Source organism: Ceratotherium simum, chromosome X (genome assembly GCF_057802395.1).
Source record: "Ceratotherium simum simum isolate JZ-2026a chromosome X, ASM5780239v1, whole genome shotgun sequence".
NCBI lineage: Eukaryota > Metazoa > Chordata > Mammalia > Perissodactyla > Rhinocerotidae > Ceratotherium > Ceratotherium simum.
Window position 1 is genome coordinate 30,620,464 of NC_141940.1, and position 23,041 is coordinate 30,643,504.

Below are 23,041 nucleotides of genomic sequence, written 5' to 3' on the forward strand. Positions count from 1 at the left end.
AGAATTTCAGTTTGAGATGATGAAAAAATTCCGGAGATGGATGGTGGTGATAGTTGTACAACAATATGAATATACTTAATGCCACTGAACTGTACTCTTAAAAAGGGTTAAAATGGTAAATTTGGGGCCATGTATATTTTACCACAATAATAAAAAAAAGAAATAGCAGGATAATCGTATTCCTTTAAATGACTGAGGTGAACACCATAAGGAACACTTCAAAGAGTGATTGCTTCTAGGAAGCAGGAAAGGGGTGGGCATAAGGACTTCTGAGTATCATTATAAGCCTTCGGTACTCCTTTATTTATTTATTTATTTTTAGCTATATGCATGTATTATATTGATAGAAATTAAAACATTTTCAACTGTAAAAAAGAAAGTGAATGAGATCACTCAGGGAGAGTTTGAGGAGTTGGTGGAAGAGGTGCCCTAGGGTAAAGGTTGCAAGAAACGATAAGCCACTAAAATGAGATAATAAAAGAGAGGGTTATTACAAGGATACAGGGGAATCACACAGAAATATACCACAGTAAGCCCAGCAGCACCCCACAGAAACCAAAAAGTTGTCTGGATGCCCTCTCCTGTGCTCTCTCTCATAGCTCCCCTTTCTCCCTCTTATTCCTCTCACAACTCTCCCCCTCTCTCCCTCCTCCCTCTGCTACTCCACATCTCTCTCTGGCCCATGATCTCTTCTTTGCTTCGCCGGGGCGGGGGGTAGGGAGCTTTATTTGGCTTTATTTATTTATTTATATTGGCTTTATTTATATTTATAAATATATTTATATTATATTTATTTATATTGGCTTTATTTCTCCCACCCGCTTCCCTACCCAGCAGTATCTTCTAGTCACTCATCCACTCTCACATGGCCAAAACGGCAGCTTCAGCCTGAGTCTATGTGACCTCTCAGCCTGATTCCCTACAGTCTACTTCCATTTCACTACATTTCTGGAAGAGAAAATGGACTCCCGCAGGTTAGGCGTCCACCTCTGGTTAGATATCCACCCCTAGTTCTATTGGCTATGTCTCAGGGGCTTTACCGTCTCTTCCTGAGAGATTATAGGTTGGGAAGTATTGCAATAAAGGAGATTTAAGCTGGGCATTAACCCAAAATATAACTACTACCAAATAAGATCCTTGAGGAATAGAAGAGTAGGAGAGAGTTTCAAGCAGTGGTTGAACAGTATTAAATGCTGCAGGGCAATATTAGTTAAAATATAGACTAAAAGGTGTCCATTGAGTTGGGCATTGGGGTGAATGAAAAGGAAGGAAGTAGAACATCAAGTACAGACTATTCTTTCAAGAGGCTTGGCTGACAAGGGAATAGCTGAGGGGGACATCAGGTAAAAAGATTTGTGTTTGTTTTTATTAAAACAAAACAGAGGTTTTGTTGTGGTTACAAAGGAGGCAGAGCCTAAGGGAAGAGCAAAGAATTGTTAAGAGATGGGCAGGTAAAAAGTTTGGTATCGGACTGGAGAAGGGACACATTGTCCTCTGAGATAGGCAGAAAATCATAAGAACTGAAGTTATGGCTTTCCAATTCAGAGTCAGTCTTAATAGTTGCCATACAGACCTACTCCGACTGTGGAGCTACTCTTAATAGAAGAAAAGAGGGCCAAAGACAGAACCTAGGAGAACGCCAACACTTAACAATGCAAGCTAGTGTCGACGCCAGATCTGATCACTCAGGGTGAATGTTTATTTGGGGCCTAGCTTTCTCTATCATTGTATGGCTTTGGATCCACTCCCCTTAACACCTAACTGGCTGCACGCCTCAGGAATGCCAACTAATAACATTTACAAATCATAATTAGAAAGGAAAGTATGTAGCAATAAAGTCATACATCATATTCTGGAAAGAGGACAAGAAGGAGAATCTGGAGATCTGCCACCTTCCCTCTCCAGGTCTCTGTTTCCCCATATGTAAAAGTGAAGGGGCTGGCCTCAGTTGTTTCTATGGCTCCTCCAGTTGAAACACTTCATGATTCTTTGACTTCTGGTTTATCTGTGTTTTTGGTGTAGCTGTATCAATGCTCTCCTACATTAATACAAATGGATGGAAGCTGACCATATTCTCTTCAAGCTCATGATAATAGGAAAAAATCCAAAGAACCTGGACAATCACAAAATATGGTAAGTAAAAAAAATGAGAGGCAAAGGGGAAAATGTGATTGACCTCTTGCTATTAATGTCTGCGCTCAGCTGTACAACAGTAAGGCTAAGTTCCCTTGAGATCAAATCAATGGCTCAAAAGTGGAAAACTCAAACCACCTTTTTTTTTTTGGTCCAATCAAGATTTACTCTCCAACCCTGCTAACTTTTGAGGAGACAGTGACTACCTTCCTCTCTTCATAATCTCTCTCACAGTTGTCATGAGCGTTAAGAATATTTTAATATATGTAAAAGAAAGGGGTTTATTGTTCTCAGCTCACCAACTATTCTTACCAGAGTTTCATTGGGGGGAATCAGACTAGGGAGAGTGTACCCTGCTCACCTTCTTCCACACTGCCAACTAGGAACAATTTACCAGTTTTAACACCTAGGTTCCTCACTCCTATTCTGAAGTTTAAAAATACTTTCAGAGTGGGATCGTAAATAAAGATTGTGCTGTCCTTTCTACACAAAAATGGTGCAACTGATCTATGACTAAACCATATCCTTTCAGTTCTTTTCCAGGGTTGAAGATAGGATTATTCTGTATCCTCTGTACCCTCTCACCTTCTTGTGACCAAACAGCTGTCATTTGTGCCCAGGTGGCCAGGGATAGAGATAAGTGCAGTGGCCAAGAAATTAACTTGTTCATTTATATCAGATCTGGGATTATGAACCTCACATGCCTGGAACCTCACATGAAAGTAGTTTAGTCAAGTATTTTCACTAAGTTGACTATGTCATCTGGTCCACCACCAAGCCATGTGTAGACATAGGCTGAGTCCCAAAACTTCAGTACTGAATACCACAGGCAGCTTGGAGAACTGGTCAAGTTCTCAGTTTCTGCTTCAATCTATGAAGCTGAGTCAGTCCCCTGAGCAGCGTACAGGGGAGAACACACTGCCTTTCTGTTTCTTGTACCAGGGCAGGTAGAGGCAGGCCCCACGTTTGGAAGATGGGGACTGCTCAGCCGCCAGCTCTCTCAGCAAATGGTATCACCACCATGAGATAATTAGCATGCGGTCCCACAGGGGGGCTGGCTAAAGAGAATGAGCAACTGAAATGGAAAATCAGATGAACAAAAAATGTAGGCGAGGTTGCTGCCCCAGTTGAAAATGTCCATGCCTCAACATGAAAGGCTCCTGACTGCACTGGGTCTAAAGATACATTTCTTTCCCATTCGCATTTGGGTCTCAAATGCCTTACTAATTTCCTAGATGTATTCTGTTTCTGCTCTTTCTCAAAAAGCACCTGCTTTGCAACTAGTACTTTGCAAAGCTTTGGAATATCTTACTGCTCAGATCTCCCACTTCCTGGGCCACAACTCAGCACACCTGCTCAGTACAGGTGCGGTGGCCGGAACCCCTCAGGAATGACACTGTGCCTGCCTCAGCACTTCTGCTGTCAATCTGTTGCATCACTTATTTAACCAAGGGCTGCTGTCATTATATAGTTTGAATCTGTTAAGAACCAAAGTGATAAATTGTGCTTTTGATTATTCTTTTGTTGTTTCAAACATCCTTTTGATGCACTAAGAGCCACTTATATATGAATAAAATGAGCAGCAGTCTGTGTTATAAACCATTCAATTGAAAATGTGTCAACTCAAGCACAATCTACCAATTTACTAATTGTTGGACATTGGCTAATTGGCAGAAATTAGCTGCGTTACTGGACATACACACTCTTACTTCATTGGTTGTATGTGTCTGTGTTAAGGGAAGGTTGTAAAATAACAGTGGTGAAAAAGACCAAGGCTCTGGTTAACCCTGGGCAGAAGGGGAGCTCACTTCCTGCATGCAGAGTGCAAGGATTGTCCTGTTGCCCCCAGTTCCAGGATAAATCCGGCCACCTGAGACTGAATCCCTTCCCTGATAGATACTGGCTCAATTCGCCCTCCACCTGAAGTCTTCAATACTCGGCAGTTGAGTTCCTTTTACAAGTAGGACTTCAAGAGTGGCCTGCCTTGGAGAGAAGGGGAAACTAAATAAAGACTAAAGCTCTCCTGAGATCAGAAGGTGCCCTTCTCCTTAGCTTTGGCTAAGTACACTGGACTCATAAACACTTTTTCTTTTATTGAATCGAGTTTCAAAGCTTTTACTTACTGTTTACTTGGTATAGAGAGAAGACAAGCAAACAAGGCATCTAGCTATCCAACTCAATAGTGGGGCCCACCAAGGCATGATCCAGGCATATTTATGATATAGGCAACATTTGTTCTCAGCATGCCCCAACTCTCTCTTTGGTACATTCCCCCCTTTTCAGCCCACCGCCCTGGATCCCAGTATCTTCTGCTGCCACTTGGCTGCACAGAATCGTTCCCTGTCCCACCTCTAATTTAAGCTGGGGTTCCCATTTCTTAGCACTGAGCACCACCCCAGACATGTTCCACACCTCAAATCAAAAGGTTTTGTTCTAATCCCTCAGGGCCCAACTTCATAATGGGATATCCTCATAAGTGACACATTTGCATTTTTCTTAGAGAGGTCTTCTGGAATTCCTTAGCCTAAACGAGTGATTCTAATGGTAGAAATTTCAGACATGATTAAACCTTAGTAAGAGACATTGTGGGGTACTTGGGAGGGCAGTTTAAGAACTCCTGAGACGACTGTACTCATTCCTTTGTGTGGGACTGGCTCTAGAATCACACAGAGGCTCCTGGGCAAGAACCATATGTATGTCTAGAAGTCCGCTGGCCACTGCTGTCCTGGTAGATTCCTCAAGTAGTGAGAGAAGTAATTCCAGAATAGTTCAGGCAGTCAGAGATGCTGCTTTCTAGTTCTAGAACTCTTATAATGCTTGCTTAGAAATTACTATCTACTTCTTGCCCCTCTACTTTTTTTTTTACCAGAAGAAACAGATTAAAAACTGAATAAGAGAAATATGTTAATAATTTTCAGTCATTTGACCAAAGGTGATTTAATTGCACATAAATTGTACTATTGCTATGCTATTACAAAGCCTGCTTAGAGAACTAATCTGAATAAAATTGGGGAGCAATTCTTAAGTAAAAAATGTGCTTAAATAAACTATTGATAGATGCAATGTGATGAAGCTCAAAGACATTATGTTGAGCGAAAGAAGCCAGTTTCAAAGTTACCTATTGTATGATACCACGTATATGACATTCACAAAAAAGACAAAACTATAGCCATGGAGAACACATCAGTGGTTGCCAGGGTTTTGGGGAGAAGGGTATGTAACTACAAAGGAGCAGCACAAGGGGGATTTTTGGGATGAAGAAATTATTCTGTGTCCTGATTGTAGTGCTGATTACATGAATCCATACATGTATTAAAATTCATAGAACTGTATACCAATAAGTCAACTTTTCTATATATTTAACAACTAAAATTAAAGGAAAATGTACTTTTCCCATTGTTTAGTCCTCTGCAAAATCAAGTTTACCCTCTAAAAAATCAAGTGATAAGTCCAAGATGCTCCAGGTCTGAAGAACAGGCATGAAAAGGGCTTTTGGGAAAAGATTATGAAAACCCTCTGAGCTCCTCCTAAGGAAGGTGTTGAATCTAAGAAGAAGGTAGAACATGTGCTTGGAGGCCTTGGCCTAGCAATGGAATGGAGTTTGTAGCCAATCATCCCATAGCCTCTCATTCTCTCTCATAGTTTCTCCTGTGGTCAGAGCCAGCTGACTGACTGACTAGGGTTAGGGGTGGCAGCTTTTCTCTTTATAGGGTTAACAGGCGCATTTAGGCCTCATATGTTGGCTCCAGGGACAGTGATCAGGCCAGTGATTCTTATGAAGAGCTAAGGTGGGGACAGGATGAGATACCCTATTTTGATTTCCTAGTGCTGCCCTCTGATATGAAGATTTATAGCAAATGCTTGCTTTTTCATGAAAGTGATTTTCAATTAAATTTGGTTACTGAGAATTTCCAGAACGTGAACAATACCTCTTTGGTATTAGAGGCCTCTAAGGTACCGCATATCCAGGTCTGGGCAGTCATTGTTCTTTATAACTATCCAATCTGGTAGCCAGCCTGCACAATGAGCCAGATTCCTTAGTCCAGCTTCTGGCAAAATGTTCAAGGCCCCAATTTTTTGTCTTTATTTTTTTTTAATTCAACTTTTTATTTTGAGATAATTGTAGATTTGCATGCAATTTTAAGAAATAATACAGTGAGATACTGTGTACTCTTTATCCAGTTTCCCTTAGTGGTAACATCTTGTAAAACTGTAGTTAACATCACAACCAAGATATTGACATTGCTACAACCCATCTATCTTGTACAGATTTCCCCAGCTTTACTTGTAATCATTTGTTTGTGTCTGTATATTTAGTTCTATGAAGTTGTTTTTTTTTTTTTTTGCTGAGGAAGATTGGCCCTGAGCTAACATCTGTGCCAATCTGCCTCTATTTTGTATGTGGGTCACCGCCACAGCATGGCCGCCAACGTAGGTCCATGCCCAGGAACCAAACCTGGGCCACTGAAGCGGAGTATGCTGAACTTAACCACTAGGCCATGGGGCCAGCTCTAGTCCTATGCAGTTTTATCACATGTAGGTTCATGTATCCACCAGCACAATATAGAATTGTACCATCACCGCAACGATCCTTCCTGCTACCCTTTTGCAGCCACACTCACCTCCTATCTGCCCATTCTCTGACCCCTGGCACCCTCTATCCTGTTTCTCATCTCTATATTTTTTGTTATTTCAAAAGTATTCTACAAATAACCATACAGTGTGTAACCTTTACAGATTGGCTTTTTCTCACTCAGCAAAATTCCCAGGAGACTCATTCAAGTTATTGTGTGAGCCGATACCCCATTTCTTTTTATTGCTGAGTAGTATTCCATGGCATGAGTGTACTATAGTTTAACCATTAATCTGTCAAAGAACACATGTATGAGATATACAGTTTCTTCACATCCTCACCAGCATTTGGTGTTGTCACTAATTTTTATTTTAGCCATTCTGACAGGTGTATAGTGATATTTCATTATGGGTTTGAAATGCATTTTCCTGATGGCTAATGATGCTGAACATGTTTTCATGTGTTATTTGCCATCTGTATATCCTCTTTAGTAAAACGTCTGTTCATATCTTTTGCACATTTTCTAGTTGGATTGTTTGAGTTTTGAGAGTTCTTTATATATTCTAGATACAAATCCTTTGTCAGACACGTGGTTTGCAAATATTTTTTCCAGTCTATAGCTTGTCTTAATTGGATCTTTCATAGAGCAAAACTTTTTAAATTTTTTTTATTTTTTAGGTGAGGAAGATTGTCCCTGAGCTAACATCTGTGCCAATCCTCCTCTATTCTTCATATGTGGGATGCCGCCACAGCGTGGTTTGACGAGCAGTGTATAAGACCGCACCCGGGGTTCAAACCCATGAACCCCAGGCAGCCGAAGCGCAGCATGCAAACTCAACCACTATGCCACCAGGCTGGCCCCAAAACTTTTAATTTTGATGAAGTCCAATTAACAGATTTTTCCTTTTATGGATTATGCTTATGGTGTTCAGCTTAAGAACTTGGTGCTGAGCCCTAGATCATGATGATTTTCTCCTGTGTTTTTTTTCCTACAAGTTTTATAGTTTTACACTTTAAGTCTGTGATCCATTTTGAGTTAATTTTTGTATAAGGTGTGATGTTTAGGTCAAAGTTCCCTTTTTTTGCCAATGGATGTCAATTGTTCCTTCACTATTTGTTGAAAAGGCTATCCTTCCTCCACTGAATTGGTTTTACACCTTTGCAAAAATCTGTTGAACAAATTTGTGTGGGTTTATTTCTGGGTTCTCTATTCTGTTCCATTGATTTACGTGTCTACCCTCCACTATTACCACACTGTCTTGATTACTGTAGCTAAATAGTAAGCCTTCACATTGGGAAGAGTGATTCTCCCCAGTTTATTCTTTATAAAAGTCATTTTAGCTACTCTAGGTCCTTTGCCTTTGCATATAAACTTTATAATAAGCCGATTTATATCTACAAAAATCCTTGCTGGGATTTTGATAGGGATTTCATTAACCTATAGGTCAATTTGGGGAAAACTGACATCTTTACTATGTTGAGTCTTCCAATCCATGAACATATAAGTTTCTCAATTAATGTCGTCTTTGAGTTCTTTCGTCAGCGTTTTGTAATTTTCAGCATACAGATCCTGTACATGTTTTGTTAAGTTTATACCTAAGTATTTCATTTTCTTTGAAGCAATTATAAATAGCATTGTGTTTTTTATTTAGATTTCCACAGTTAGTATATAGAAATGTGATTGGTTTTTGTGTGTTGATCTTGTATCATATGACCTTGCTGAATTCAATTATTAGTTCTAGAAGGGTTTTTTTTTTTTTAGATTTCCTGTGATTTTTTATGTAGACAACAAGCATTCTGCAAATAGACAGTTTTACTTGATTCTTTCCAATCTATATGTCTTTTATTTCTTTTTCTTGCCTTGTTGTGCTGGCTAGCACTTCCAGTACAATGTTGAATAGAAGTGATAAGAGAAGACATGCTTGCCTTGTTCCAATCTTAAGAGGGAAAGCATTCAGTCTTTCACCATTAAGTATAAAATTAGCTGTGTACATTTTTTGTAGATGTTCTTTATGAGGTTAAGGAAGTTCCTCTCTATTCCTAGTGTACTAATAGTTTTTGTCGTGACTAAATGTTGAGCTTTATCAAATGTTTTAGCATCCTTCTGGGACTCTGATGATGTGAATGTTGGATCTTTTGTTATTTCCCACAGGTCTCTGAGGCTCTATTTTTTTTTCAGTCTATTTTTTCTCTGTTGTTCAGATTGAGTAAATTCTATTAATTTATCCTCTGGTTCACTGATTCTATCCTCTGTTATCTCCACTATACCACTGAGCCTATCCAGCACATTTTTTTTTAAATTGTTATTTTTCAGAATTTTTCAGTAAGTTTTCTACACATTTTCAGTAAGTCTTCTATAACTTTCATTTCATTCTTTTTTATAACTTGTATTTCTTTGCTCAGATTTTCTATTTTTTCATTTGCTTCAAGAGACTTTGCAATTGCTTATTGAAGCATTTTTGTGATGGCTGCATTAAAATCCTTGTCAGATAATTCTAACATCTGATTCATCTCCGTATTGATGTCAGTTGATTGTCTTTTCTCATTTGAGTTGTGATTTTCTGGTTCTTGGTATGATGGGTGATTTTTTATTGTATTCTGGACATTTTGGCTACTATGTTAGGAGACTATTTAAATCATTTATTTTAGCAGGCAGTCACTTTGTTCAGGTTTAGCACACAGGTCCTGACATACTTTTGTAGGCTGTGATTTCAATGACGATTTACTTTTCAGAGCCTCTGTGGTGCTATTTTGGTCCGCTTAGTTAATGTGGTGCTGACAGGGCCCCCACTGGTCCCTGCTGGTGCTGCCTGAGGGAGCAGAAGGTGCTTCACCAGGCTGGGTTGCCTGATGCCTCTAGGTAGAGGAAGTGAGTCTCTAGTCTGTGGAAATAATGAATCTTCCCTGGCTTTGCTTCTTCTGGTGGAATCCCTCTTGCCAGTGCTGTATACCCTTCTGGTATCTTTCACGAGGAGAGGAGACCCTTGAGACCCTGGGGACAAAGAGGCTTCTTTGGCCAGACTACTTGTTGTGGTGAGATTTCCCCTTGATGGTGCCCTAGTTGCATAGTATCTTTCGGTGGGGCAGGGGAGTCTCTGACCTAGTGGGAAAGGAAAGCACTTCCCCTGGTTGCTTATTGTCAGTGGGACTCCCTGCTAGATTCCCCTTGCTAGAGTTGTCAGGCTCACCTGGTGTTCTTGGCAGGACTCCCATTTAATCCAGAGGAAGAAGGAGCCTACCTGAGCCACCATCTGTTGCTAGGTGGGGGTTGGGAAACACTGGGCCTGGGTCACCTTCTTCTGTTGGATGAGGAGTCATAAGGCATCCTGCTACTATGGTGTTCCTCCAGTCCTGGGGTTCCTAACCATTCTGCCTTCCTCTTTACACCTTTCAGAATTCTCCTTTGGTTGCCTCTTGAATTATTTCTAGGATTTATAGTTATACTTAGCTGGGAGGAGCAGGGAGAAATGAGTCTATGCCATCTTGTCCAGACTGGAAGTAGACCAATTTTGCATTGGTTTTTGATGCTGCTTCTCCTAAGAATGACTCAGGCTTTCGTCCACCACCCTTTTCTGGGCAAAGAGAAGCTCAGAAGGCTTTGCTTTGGTTAATACATCAAGCCTCAGTTTTTTGGTTTTTGTTTCTGTGTTGTTTGTTTGTTTTTGAGAAGAAAGGCTGGCAGAAATCAGCCCTGAAATAGCAACTGTGTTACAGTGGGGCAAACACTCTGATAGGACACTGAGTTCACTGTGGATTTGTCTTGCCTGCGAGATATCCTATGCCACTGTACTCATAGGATCATATTTTGAGGAGTCAGAACAACCAAAATTTGGTATTTCCAGACAGAATGGAGGCATAAAGTAAGATTTTAAATTCTCCTCCTTTTGTATAAAACCTTGGGATATCACTGTGTGGCATACTGTGTGCAGCAATGGTCCTCAAGGAAAACAAGATGCCACTGGAGAAGACTGCCTGTTACAGTAGGCTGAATCATGATCCCCCAAAGATGTCCATGTCCCAATCCTTGGGATCTATGAATATGTTACCTTACATGGTAAAAGAGACTTTGCAGGCGTGATTAAGTTAAGGCTACTGAGATGGGGAGAGTAGCCTGGATTATCCAGGTGGGCCTAATCTAATTACAGAGTCCATATAAGATAGGCAGGAGGGTGGGAGTCACAGAAGGCAATGTGACTGTGGAAATAGAGGTCAGAGAGTGAGAGAGAGATTTGAAGATGCTATGTGCTGGCTTTAAGGTGGAGAAAGGGGCCATGAGCCAAGGAATACAGGTGGCCTCTACAAGCTGGAAATGGCTGATTTTAGACTTCTGACCTCTATAACTATAAGATAATAAATTGTGCTGTTTTACACCATGAAGTTTGTGGTAACATTATAGCAGCAACAGGAAACTAATACACTGGCAGAGAGCAAGTAACATGATCAAGGGTAGGAGGTCAGGGGGTATTGTAGAGTAGGAGGAGCATGGCTGCTACACAAGGATATGCTAAAAACATGAGACCCCAGACTGGAAAGGTAAAACCTGAGAGGATATTGGCTCAAAGTCCAGACCACTGCTGTCCAGTAGAATTTTCTGTGATGATCAAAATATTCTACACCTGTGCTCTCCAATATGGTAGCCACTAGCCACATGTGACTACTGAGAACTTGAAATGTGTCTGGTACTACTGAGGAACTGAACTTTTTATTTGATTTACTCAATTAATTTATATTTAAATTTAAAAAGCCACATGTAACTAGTGGCTACTGTATTGGACAAAGCAGGTCTCTACCACTAAAAAGAGTGTGGATAAGGTGAATACAAACTTATTCATTAAATTCTTCAATGCTAGAAAACTAGCTTGCCAAAAATAGTTTATAACAAATTAAAGAAGCACCAACACTTCTCGGGAGATCAGATTTCTCGTAACCTCTGCCATAATATAACCACAAACCTAGAAGAGAAATAAAGCATCTATAAACAGCATGTAAAATCGCTACCACAAGACGCATGAACTTCACAGGAGATGCATGGAGTCAGTCCTTGGTCAGACAACTGTACGTTAGAAGAACCTAGAATACACTGATCTCTGCCTCTGACACCAAAAAGAGTAAAGCTGGAAGTTGAAGGCGATAGAATTTCAAAACCACAGAAATCTGGGACCCATTTAATAGAGAAAGACATATTCCTGCATGCCTCAGAGGTCCAGGACAAAAGCAGATGGTCATAATGGCCACTCTGAGTCACAAAACAAGGTTATATTATGTCCTGAATCATCCAAGAGGGAAAAGCAGTGAATGATGCAATCAAAAAAAAAGGAAAGAAGAACTAAACAGAGGAAATGGGTAAAAGCAATACAAAACAAAAAACTATCTTTCCACCATCACGCAAAACCCCTACTTAGAGGGTGCCAACCGCTATGCTATACCATCCACTCCAGCTCCTTGTCACTGTCACTTATGCAGGATTGATATGCACCAGGGTTGATAACTCACTTCAAGTACTTCTCAGCATTACCATCAATACCATTCTTCACCTTATCCTTCGGCCTTAACTGCCACACAACTTCCAAATCCGGATTAATACAATCAGCCACCACTGCTGTTTCTATTTCTAGGCTGCTGACCCCTGGGGGAGGAACTAACACAATGATATGGAGAGAATCATCTTGAAAAGCACAGTCTCTGTGGAACATTACATAGCAGTTAAATGTGCAAGAAATCTATATGTGCCAATATGGAAAAATATTCAAGGCATATTTCAAAATCAAGTGATATCATACCCCCTAGTAAGGCTATAATCAAAAAGATAGATATTAACAAGTGTTGGTGAAGATGTGTAGAAATTGGAACCCTCATAGGCTGCTGGTGGGAATGTAAAATGGTGCAGCCACTTTGGAAAACAGTCTGGCAGTTCCTCAAAATGTCAAACGTAGAGTTCCCATATGACCCAGCAATTCCACTCCTAGGTATATACTCAAGAGACATGAAAACATATGTCCACACAAAAACTTGTAATTGAATGTTCATAACAATATTATTCATAATAGCCAAAAAGTGGAAACAACCCAATGTCCACCAACTGATGAACAGATAAACAAAATGTGGTCTATGCATACAATGGAATATTATTCAGCAGTAAAAAAGAATGAAGTTCTGATTCATGCTATAACATGGACGAACCTCAAAAACATTGTGCTAAATGACACAAGCCAGTCACAAAAGACCACATATTACATGCTTGCATTTATATAAAAGTCCAAAATAGGCAAATCTGTAGAGACAGAAAGGAGAATAGTGGTTGCTTAGGGTTGGGGGTCAAGGGATTGGGGATAAGGAGGCGAGAGCTAAAGGGTACAAGGTTTCTTTTTGAGGTAATGAATATGTTCTAAAAATTGACTATGGTGGTGGTTGCACATATCTGTGAATATACTAAAAACCATTGAATTATACATTTTAAATGTGTGAATTGTATGGCATGTGAATTAAAGCTCCAAAAAGCTGTTATTTTTTTTAAAGCAAACGATAGAATAATGTATGTACTATAAGCTCATTTATATAAAAATCAAAACTACATATGTATGTTATATAAACATTTGTGAATGTACGTAAATATACAGAAGATGATTTGGAAGGATACCCACCCATCTGTTAGCATTGGTTACTTCTGGAGAGGGAAGTGGGAAAGCCTTCTGTTTCTCCTCCTTTCCTGTTTCTCCTCCTACCACTCTAGTTGTTCCTTCAAGTTGCTTTTGTAGGCATTCCTTCCTCTGCCCATCCCTTTAGAATCTCATTTTCTCTTCAGGCTCTCCTTGAAGTGATCCTGAGACCATACGTTTCCCACGGCTCCAACAACCTCCATCCATATCCTGACTCATTCACTCAACAAATATTCATTGAGCACCTACTAGGTATTGTGCTAGTACCTTTGATTCCTTCCTCTCCCTCATCTCCCATTCCTCATCCAGCAAATTCCGCCAGTTCTATCTCCAATAAACATATTCATATCTCTCCACTTCTCTCCATGTCCTTGGCCTCCACCATAATCCAAGCCACTATCATCTCTCCTAGATCACTGCAACAGTCTCCTCCCTGGTCTCCCTGCTTGCAGAGGCCCTTCTCCACACAATGGCCAGAGCCAACTTTTAAATATGTAAATCAGATCATACCAGTCTCCCTGCTTCAAAACTTTCTGAGGGCTTCCAATTACATTTTGTATAATATCTAAGCTCTTTACTTTGACCTAATAAGATAGAGACCTTGCCTAAATCTCTGATCTTATCCCATCCTGCTCTCCTTGTCTGCTACACTCCCGGCTATAATTTGTTCCCTCTTGAGGGTTTCTGCACTTTCTTAAAATGCTCTTTCTCCCATCATCCAAATCTCAGCTCCAATGTCAGCTCCTCAGAGAGGCCTTCCCTGGTCATCCCAATCAAGTATGCCCCGACCCTGGTCAGTCTCTCATCACATCACCCTATTTTTTCTTCCTAGCACTTACTATCATCTGAAATTGTTTCATTTATTGGTTTGCTTGTTTATTATATGTCTTCCTCACCACTCGACTGTAAGCTCCGTGAGAGTGGTGACTCTATTTGCCTTGTTCCTGCTGAATCTCCAGCATCCAGCACAGTGCCTACTAGATAGTCAATGAATATTTGTTGAATGAATGAGTCAGGATATGGATGGAGGTTGTTGAAGCCGTGGAAATGTATGGTCTCAGGATCACTTCAAGGAGAGCCTGAAGAGAAAATGAGATTCTAAAGGGACAGCAGAGGAAGGAATGCCTACAAAAGCAACTTGAAGGAACAAAGTGTTTGATCCCCCTGATTTTTGGCTTAAATAACTAGACAGCCACAGATGGTGGATGCCATTCACTGAGACTAGAAGACTAGGGGAGGAGTAAGTGGAGGCAGAGATTGCTTCAAGAACTGAGTTTTGGGCATGTTAAATTTGAGATGTGTATTATTCATCCAAGTGGAGATCCTAAGTAGGTGGCTGGTTATAGAAGTCTAGACCTCAGTGAGGTGGTCAGGGCTAGAGACGGAAGTTTGGAAATTGAAATTCAGCAGCATAAAGACAGTATTTAAAGCCTTGGGAATAGATAACCTAAGACGAAAGTGGAGAATGAGAAAAAAAGGGGGCCTGGTGCAGAATTCTAATATCTCCCACATTTGTGTCTCCAGTCCTCACCTCTTTCTTCTATCAGTTCCAGAACCACTATCAAACTGTCTTACATAAACCCAACATGCCCCGAAATGACTCCATAGATTTCCTCTTCAAAACTGGTCCTCCTTCTGTATTCTCTATCACTTATTCATCAGTTGACTGGATCTCTTAACATCTCCAGTACCATTCCCAACCTTTCCATCCCCATGATAGTTACTTTAATTCATCAATCTCACCGTCTCATGCCTGGATTATTACAATAGTCCCTTAACTGGTATCTCTGCCTCCGGTCTTGCCCCGCACTGCCGCCAGTGGGGTCCTTCTAAAAATGCCTTGATCATAGTAACTTCCCTACTTAAAACCCTTTGATGGTTTCCCATTGGTCAAGATAAAGTACAAATTCTTAAACCTAGCTTATAAAGTCTTTCAGAACCTGCTTCCTGCTGACCTTTTCAACCTCATCTTCCACTTACTCCTTCTCTCATACATCCTAGACATATCGATTTATCAGTTGCCTTTAGTTCTATGGACTCATCATCCTTGTTTATGTCTGCAAACATGTACCTACGATGCACCCCACCACCACCTGTTCTCCAGCTCTATGAAAAGTTTCCAGATTGCCTTCCAACCAAGCCAACTTGATCTTTTCTTTCTTCATGTTGCCTCAGTATCCTGTGCATGCTTCCATCTTTACTGTCTATAATACCTTATTGTATTTATACGTTCATGTATCTTTCTCCCTCTACTAGCCTCTAAGCTTAATGGGGTGAGGGATGGTACTTACTTATCTTTGTTTTTCCAGCATTTAATATAGTGCCTAGCATAGAGTAATCACATCAGCCAATATTTATCAAGTGCTTATCAGTGCCAAGCAATTCTGTAAGTGCTTTACATGTATTGATTCATTTAATCTTTACAACAACCCTATGAGGTAGGTACTATTATTGTACCCAACTGACAAATAAGGAAATAGAGACAGAGAGGCTAAGTAACTTGCCCAAGGTCACACAGCTAGTAAGTAGTGGATACAAGCCCAGGCAGTCTAGCTCCAGAGTCTGTACTTGTAATCACTAGTCGCTCAGTAAAGATTCAGTAAATGCTTGCTCAATGAATGGGAAATTGGGAATGTGGGACGTGTGATTTTTTTCATGTTATGATTCTGACCTTGACTATTTCATCTTTTCTTTCATTTTAAAATCTCATTTCGTTCAGAGCTCAGACACAATAAAGTTGCAAAATCAAATAACAGATCCTTTACTATGGAGCTCAAGGGAGTCAATAAGGGCAGATGTCATTATCCTCACACCTCTAGGCACTAGCAAGGTAGGTTGATTTATTGGTGTTCAGTGACTAGGGCCAAAGCACAGGAAAATAAGATAGGACTAAACATCATAACATCTTAACATCAAAACATCATAACAGCAACCATTTACTGAGAGCTCCATAGATGCCAGGCACTTTGTTAAGAGTTTTACATGGATTCTCTCAATTAATCCTTCCAGCAGCCCTCTGTGATATAGGCACTGTTATGATCTCCATCTTACAGATGGGAAAATAGGCTCAAAGAGGTTAGGAAACTTGTCCAAGGTTGCAGAGTTAATAAAAGGCAAACCAGGGTTTATGCCAGGACTGCCTGACTGCAGAGTCTGTGCTTTGTGTGTGTGTGTGTGTGTGTGTGTGTGTGTGTGTGAGGAAGATCAGCCCTGAGCTAACATCCATGCTAATCCTCCTCTTTTTGCTGAGGAAGACCGGCTCTGAGCTAACATCTATTACCAATCCTCCTCCGTTTTTTCTTTTTTTTTTTTCCCCAAAGCCCCAGTAGATAGTTGTATGTCATAGTTGCACATCTTTCTAGTTGCTGTATGTGGGATGCGGCCTCAGCATGGCCGGAGAAGCGGTGCGTCAGTGCGCGCCCGGGATCCGAACCCGGGCCGCCGGTAGCGGAGCGCGCGCACTTAACCGCTAAGCCACGAGGCCGGCCCCAGAGTCTGTGCTTTAAACCACTGTAGGAGACCACCTCCACTCACCTGTGTCAACTGTGACTCTAGAGCCACGCTGCCCCCACTGGATAATCACTGGCCACATGGGGCTAGGCACATTTAAATTAATTAAAATGAAATAAAATTTAAACTTCAGTTCCTCACTCACACTAGTCACATTTCAAGTGCTCAAAAGCCACATGTGGCTAATGACTATCATATTAGGGAGCGCAGACAAAGAATATTTCCCTCATCACAGAAAGTTTTATAGGACAGTGCTGCACTAGAGTGTGCTCTCTAGGACAGAGCCGGCTCTGTAAGCTTCTTCCACATGCTGTACCCTTCTCTCCACTCTGCCAGTCTGACTCTCGGGGAAACTTTGGGGCATACATTAAGGTAACAACTTTCATTATTGTCCCCTCCATTATTCACCTCCTCAGCAATATCACCCTTTCTTTTTTTTTTTCCTAAAGATTTTATTTATTTATTTTTCCCCCAAAGCCCCAGTAGATAGTTGTCTGTCACAGCTGCACATCCTTCTAGTTGCTGTATGTGGGACGCGGCCTCAGCATGGCCGGAGAAGCGGTGCATCGGTGCGATCCCGGGATCCGAACCCGGGCCGCCAGCAGCGGAGCGTGCGCACTTAACCGCTAAGCCACAGGGCCGGCCCAATATCACCCTTTCTATCCACTGCCTGCAATTCACCCTCATGTCCCATCCCAGTTGCCCCCTCCCTTCTCTACTTCTGGGAATGCAGAGGTCCTGTTGTTATTCAGTCTCATCCTGCCTCCAACCCAGGTGATTGGGTGGGGGGCAGACACTTTATAGCCACAAGTATGAAAGGTCCCCCAGAAGTAAAAATCCCTGACTGCTGTCTGCAGCCATGCCCTGTCTCATCACCTGCTCCCTGCTCAGCTCTCCAGAGGGAAGGCTCACCCTAACCCTGGCCCAGCTGGCCTGAGAGCAGCTGGCCGCTGAGGTGCAGCCTCTTGTGGCCACTACGACTCCAACATGATTTTGGAGCTGGTGAAAAGGACCTGGAATCTTTTTAAAATCCCATGTTATCCAATGTAAATGAAATTTGATAGGATGCTAGAAGGCAGACAGCTTATAATCTGCTCTGCACACAGGGACGAGTGGAGAAGAAAGGAGACAAAGCACCCAGAGATAGGAAAGCTAAATAAGGTACCCTCAGTTACTCAAGGTCATGGAGAACAGACATGGGAGGTTATTAAAGCCAGCTGATAACCCAAAAGGCATTCTGGAGTACATTATATGACCCATCCACACCCTACCTTTGAACCTCAGCAGATCTATCCCACTAATTCACTTTTCTCAGACTGATATTAAAATGAGTATATATTTTCCAAGCTGATTCCAGCTGATGACTAGAGGAAGTAGGCAACAGCAAGCAGACCGGGAAGGGTAAACACAGCCTAAAATGATCTATTTGCCACAGAAAATCTCAATGTAGGTATTTGTGAATTACCTGTACACACTCTCCAAAGAGGGATTCTGCCTGTCAAGGAAGCTAAAGAGTTGAGCCACCTAAGACTCTTCTTGGAGGCCCACATCAAAGGTGTATTCAATAGTCAAGTCTGGGGTCTCAAGCTTGATGTCTCTCAGACCATAATGCTGTCAGTCACATGGCATAGGGCGGCCAAAATCAGAGATACCCTGCTGATTCCCAAAAGATTCTCATGCAGAAGCAACTTCAGTCTAGCTCATGCCACTTAACAATGAGCTGTAACGGGAAAGGAAGTCTGAGAAGGCTCTGCCCCATCCCTGTGATGTGTGAGCCATACTCCCTCTGAAAACACAGCTGTAAAATGGGGACAGTAAGCAAGACGCAGGGTTCTGGTTCAGTTATGCCTGAAGTGGTTATAGCAGAGTGATAAGGGAGCATGGAAAGGACTACGGGCCAGAAGACAGAATCAATGTTCCTGAAAGCAAGAGTACTCACTGGACACATTTATTGGTTTCTGTCTTCCCTCTGAAGGGGAGAAAGTAGGTCAACACACTCAAAGAACTGTGACTAGGAACAGTGGGTTTGAGAGGGAGTCATTCGCTGAGCCCTGCCAAGATGAAGCAGTAAGAGACACGCCTTTCATTTTAGGGCGTTTGGCTGAGGTCACTTGGCTTTGGGAAAAACTCAGGCTGTTGATCCCTTAGTGTTTATTCCCTGCAGGCCCTAGGAGCTGGGTGCAAGGGGAGGCTCGCATTTTAAAACCAACATCTAAATGGTTGGCTGGCGTGAGCTGGCAAGCACAGGAATGTTTATGAGCAAACTGTGTGCCTACTTTGGCTTTCAGACAAGGTGGACAAGGCTCAAGGCAACTTGGCTAAATATAGACAGCATAGGGGGGCCTAAGAAGCAGGAGAGCTAGGTTTCATTTCCATGTCTCTCAGTTAACCCTGGGACAAACTCCCTGAGTATCTTTCTTTCATATACTGATTTCTTCTTAGTAAGGCAGGAGTATTGAGTAAGTTTTCCCAGGCCTAGAGAAGAAGTCACACTGAGTCTGCTGCATTCTCTTGCCTCATATTCCCTCAAAAGATCTAAGTTTGGGGAAAAGACTGGTTGTGATCAGGTGGAAGGTGGAGTAGCTGATATACTTATGGAAATAGTACAAAGCTCTGATGAGCCACAAGTTCTCCTGGACTAACCAAGGTTGCCGCCGAATCAGAGCCAGAAGGAGGCTACCTGACCCCTGGTATGGAGGCAGAGGTGGTAGAGAAGCATACAAGAGGTGCCAAACCAGAACTCTTGTTGCATAATACCCAGCTATGAGGCAAGCAGTGCAAAACACAGAAATTTATGTAGGCAATTTTAGTAGGAAATTCAGAAAGCAGGCAGTTCTCGCCCTTCGTCACTGCCCATATGCCATTCCCTTCCTCAGCAAGATTCTACTTGCACAGAAACAAGGAACCCAAACCTAGGCAGCTGCTTTTACAGTCTGTAGTTAGGTGGCAGTGTTCTTAGGAAAAACCTGGACTAGTCATGGAGCAAGGGAAGCCACGCCCAAGGAAACTATTTAGTATTTCCTGCCTCAAGACCATTGGCCCTACCCTCATTCCTGGACACTTCCAGCAGGAGTCAGTGTATCTCTGTGTGGCAGGACTATCTGGGAGGAGCTACTGTTTTTATTCTGATTTTAAATTGATAAGTGGTTACTGTATAAAATTAAGAGCATAAAGGAAAATCTAAAGTAGAAAATGAAAATCACTATAATCCAATCACCTAAAGATTACTATTAACAGCCTTTATGTAAATTTGGAGTATTCAGGCCTGGATTCAAGCCCTGGCTTTATTGTTTACTTACAGTGTGACCTTGGGCAAGTTATATAACCTTTCTGAACCTCAGTTTTCTTTCTTTTTTTTTTTGAGGAAGATTGGCCCTGCGCTAACATCTGTTACCAATCTTCCTCTTTTTCCTCTTTTCTTCCTCCCCAAAGCCCCAGTACATAGTTGTGCATCATAGTTGTAGAGCTGTAGCTCTTCTATGTGGGATGTCGCCCCAGCACGACTTGATAAGTGGTGAGTAGGTCCACGCCCAGGATCTGAACTGTGGAACCCCAGGCCGCCAAAGCCAAACGTGCGAACTCAACCGCTATGCCACTGGGCCGGCCCCTGAACCTCAGTTTTCTTATCTGCAATATGAGAATAACTGTAGTCCTGAATGTGTTGGAAACTGTAAACTATAGTTTAAGATTATGTGGTAAAGTGTTGTTGCAAAGATGAGAGAATTTATGTAATTTATGTAAGGAGGTTTAGTAGTCCCTGGCAAATCAATAAATGTTGGCCATCATCATCATCATCATTATTCTATGTGCCTATATTCAAAACCATCCATACTGATAGCTACATGATATTTCATCTTTTGATGGTACTCTTTCTCTAGTGTTAAACATTGATGCTGTTTCCAAGATTTCACTATTATGAAACTGCTGCAAGGAACATCCTTGCACATATATCTTCGTGTACATCTCTGATCAGTTCCTTAACATAAATTTCCTAGAATTGAGTTTACTGGGTAAAAGGGCATGAACATTTTTTAGGCCCGTGTTACAGACTGCAAAACGGTTTTCTAGAAAGGTTGTGATCATTTACAGTTCTACCAGCAGGGCACATAAGTACCCATCTCTTCATACTTTCACCAACACTGAGTAATGACGTTTTTTTTTAAGTCTCTGCCAATTTGAAAGGGAAAAATGGTATTTTGCTTCCATTTGTATGAATTCGATTATAAGGGATGATACACATTTTAAGCTAACTCTCTTAAACTTATACAGAAACTCACGTGTTCCCAGAGACAAAATCCATAATGAAGTCTTGAGGGATCCTGAAATGAAAACACACAGGGGACATCTGCATAAAAACAATTCGCATTCGAGTAGTTGATACATTTATTTTTTAACCATTTTTAATTGCAAAATATGACATATAGAATGCTGCATATATTAATAGAGTATTATAAAGTAAATACCTTTTTATTATCATCTAGGTCAAGAAATAGAACTCAGAAGCCTGACACGTATCCCATCCCAAAATTAACCACTGTGGTGACTTTTATAGTAATTCCTTCCTTGCTTTTCTTTATAGTTTTATCACCCAAGTTGCAACCTTAAACACTAGAGTTTAGTTTTGCCTTTTTAAAATATTTTGTCTCTTTCACTCAGTAACTGATATACTCGTAATAAAAATTACACTGGATTATAATAGCATATAACTTAAAAAAGCAAATTCTCATTTTTTTTTTAAATGGTGCTTTACAGACACATAAAAACATATACAGGGCCGGCCCCGTGGCTTAGCGGTTAAGTGCACACGCTCCGCTACTGGCGGCCCGGGTTTGGATCCTGGGCGCACACCGACGCACCGCTTCTCCGGCCATGCTGAGGCCACGTCCCACATACAGCAACTAGAAAGATGTGCAACTATGACATACAACTATCTACTGGGGCTTTGGGGAAAAAAAAGGAGGAGGATTGGCAATAGATATTAGCTCAGAGCCGGTCTTCCTCAGCAAAAAGAGGAGGATTAGCATGGATGTTAGCTCAGGGCTGATCTTCCTCACACACACACAAAAAAAAACATATACAATTTCCCCAGTCACCTGAGTAAATAAATTACTCTGCCTCAAACTTAGCATATCACTTTGATATAGTTACATGTATTGGTTCAGTTTTAAAGTAATGTTTCCCTTGTCAATATAATTTTAACATTTTCCATTGAAGCTTACAAGTCAGGATTCTGATTTTCCATCTTTTCTTTTTCACAACCTATTAGATAGGTCAGAGTTCTTAGTTGCAAACTACAGAATCCACTCTGACTAGTTTAAGTAAAAAGGAAATTTATTAAACAATATTAGACAGTCCACAGGATCTCGAGACCCATAAAGCCAGGCAGGCTCTGAAAAAGCCAGGAGCACCGTGCAAGCATACTGTGGGTGCTGCTCTGGCAAAAACACCACCATCACTACCCTGGAGAAGACATGAACTGCCCATGATCCTTGCCTTCCATTTGGAATTTCCAGGCTGCTGGTATCTCCCTTCAAACAGCCCCTAGAAGCCCATCAAACAGAACACTGGGCTGGAGAGATTCTAGCTGCTCGAGGTGGCCTCTCTGTTGCTTGTTGGTTTCTTCTGTCCAGAATGCTGATATGTCCTATGTTGGGTACCGGAAAGCACAGAAAAGTTTTCTGTATATTTTGCCTTTTTCCACTCAACTCTTCAGTAGAATGTAAACCTTTAAGGGCAGAGACAAGTTCATCACTTTTAAGTAATCAAATACTGATTATTTATTAATTATCTACTACATTCCTCAACAACTATTTCTTGAATGCCTACTCTGATTCTGGCAAAGTGCTAGGTGCTGGGGATATCATTGTGGACAAGACAGAAAAGGATCTTCTCTCACGAGCTTACATTCTAGTCAGTGTTGAGTGACAACAAATATATCAACAAATAAATAATCATGGTTTCAGATGAAGGGAGGGGCAAGGCTACCTTAGATAGGGTGGTCGAGAAGATCTTCTTGAGGGGCTGACAGTGGAAGTAAACGTAAAGGATGAGAAGGATCCAAGCATTTGAAGAGTTAGGGGAAGAACAGTCCTGGGAGAAGGAATATCCCATGAGGAGTAAACAGACTCACTCACTGAGACTGAGAGTAGAGCATGATGAGTGAGCAGGG

The 23,041-nt window shown here is 41.4% G+C and overlaps 1 long non-coding RNA gene across 3 annotated transcripts in view; it reads right to left on the bottom strand.

The window, feature by feature from the left end:
• Window positions 1-23,041, bottom strand: part of LOC106803850 (uncharacterized) — an 89,139-nt gene that overhangs the window by 44,444 nt on the left and 21,654 nt on the right. For 2 of the 3 annotated variants that reach the window (XR_015550598.1, XR_015550595.1), the window contains 2 exons: window positions 22,366-22,597; window positions 18,979-21,191 (listed from right to left, as the gene is read on the bottom strand). This is a non-coding gene — a long non-coding RNA (uncharacterized LOC106803850). Of the gene's footprint in view, window positions 1-18,978; window positions 21,192-22,365; window positions 22,598-23,041 lie in introns of those variants that run through there. The other variant, XR_015550597.1, reaches the window with a different exon arrangement.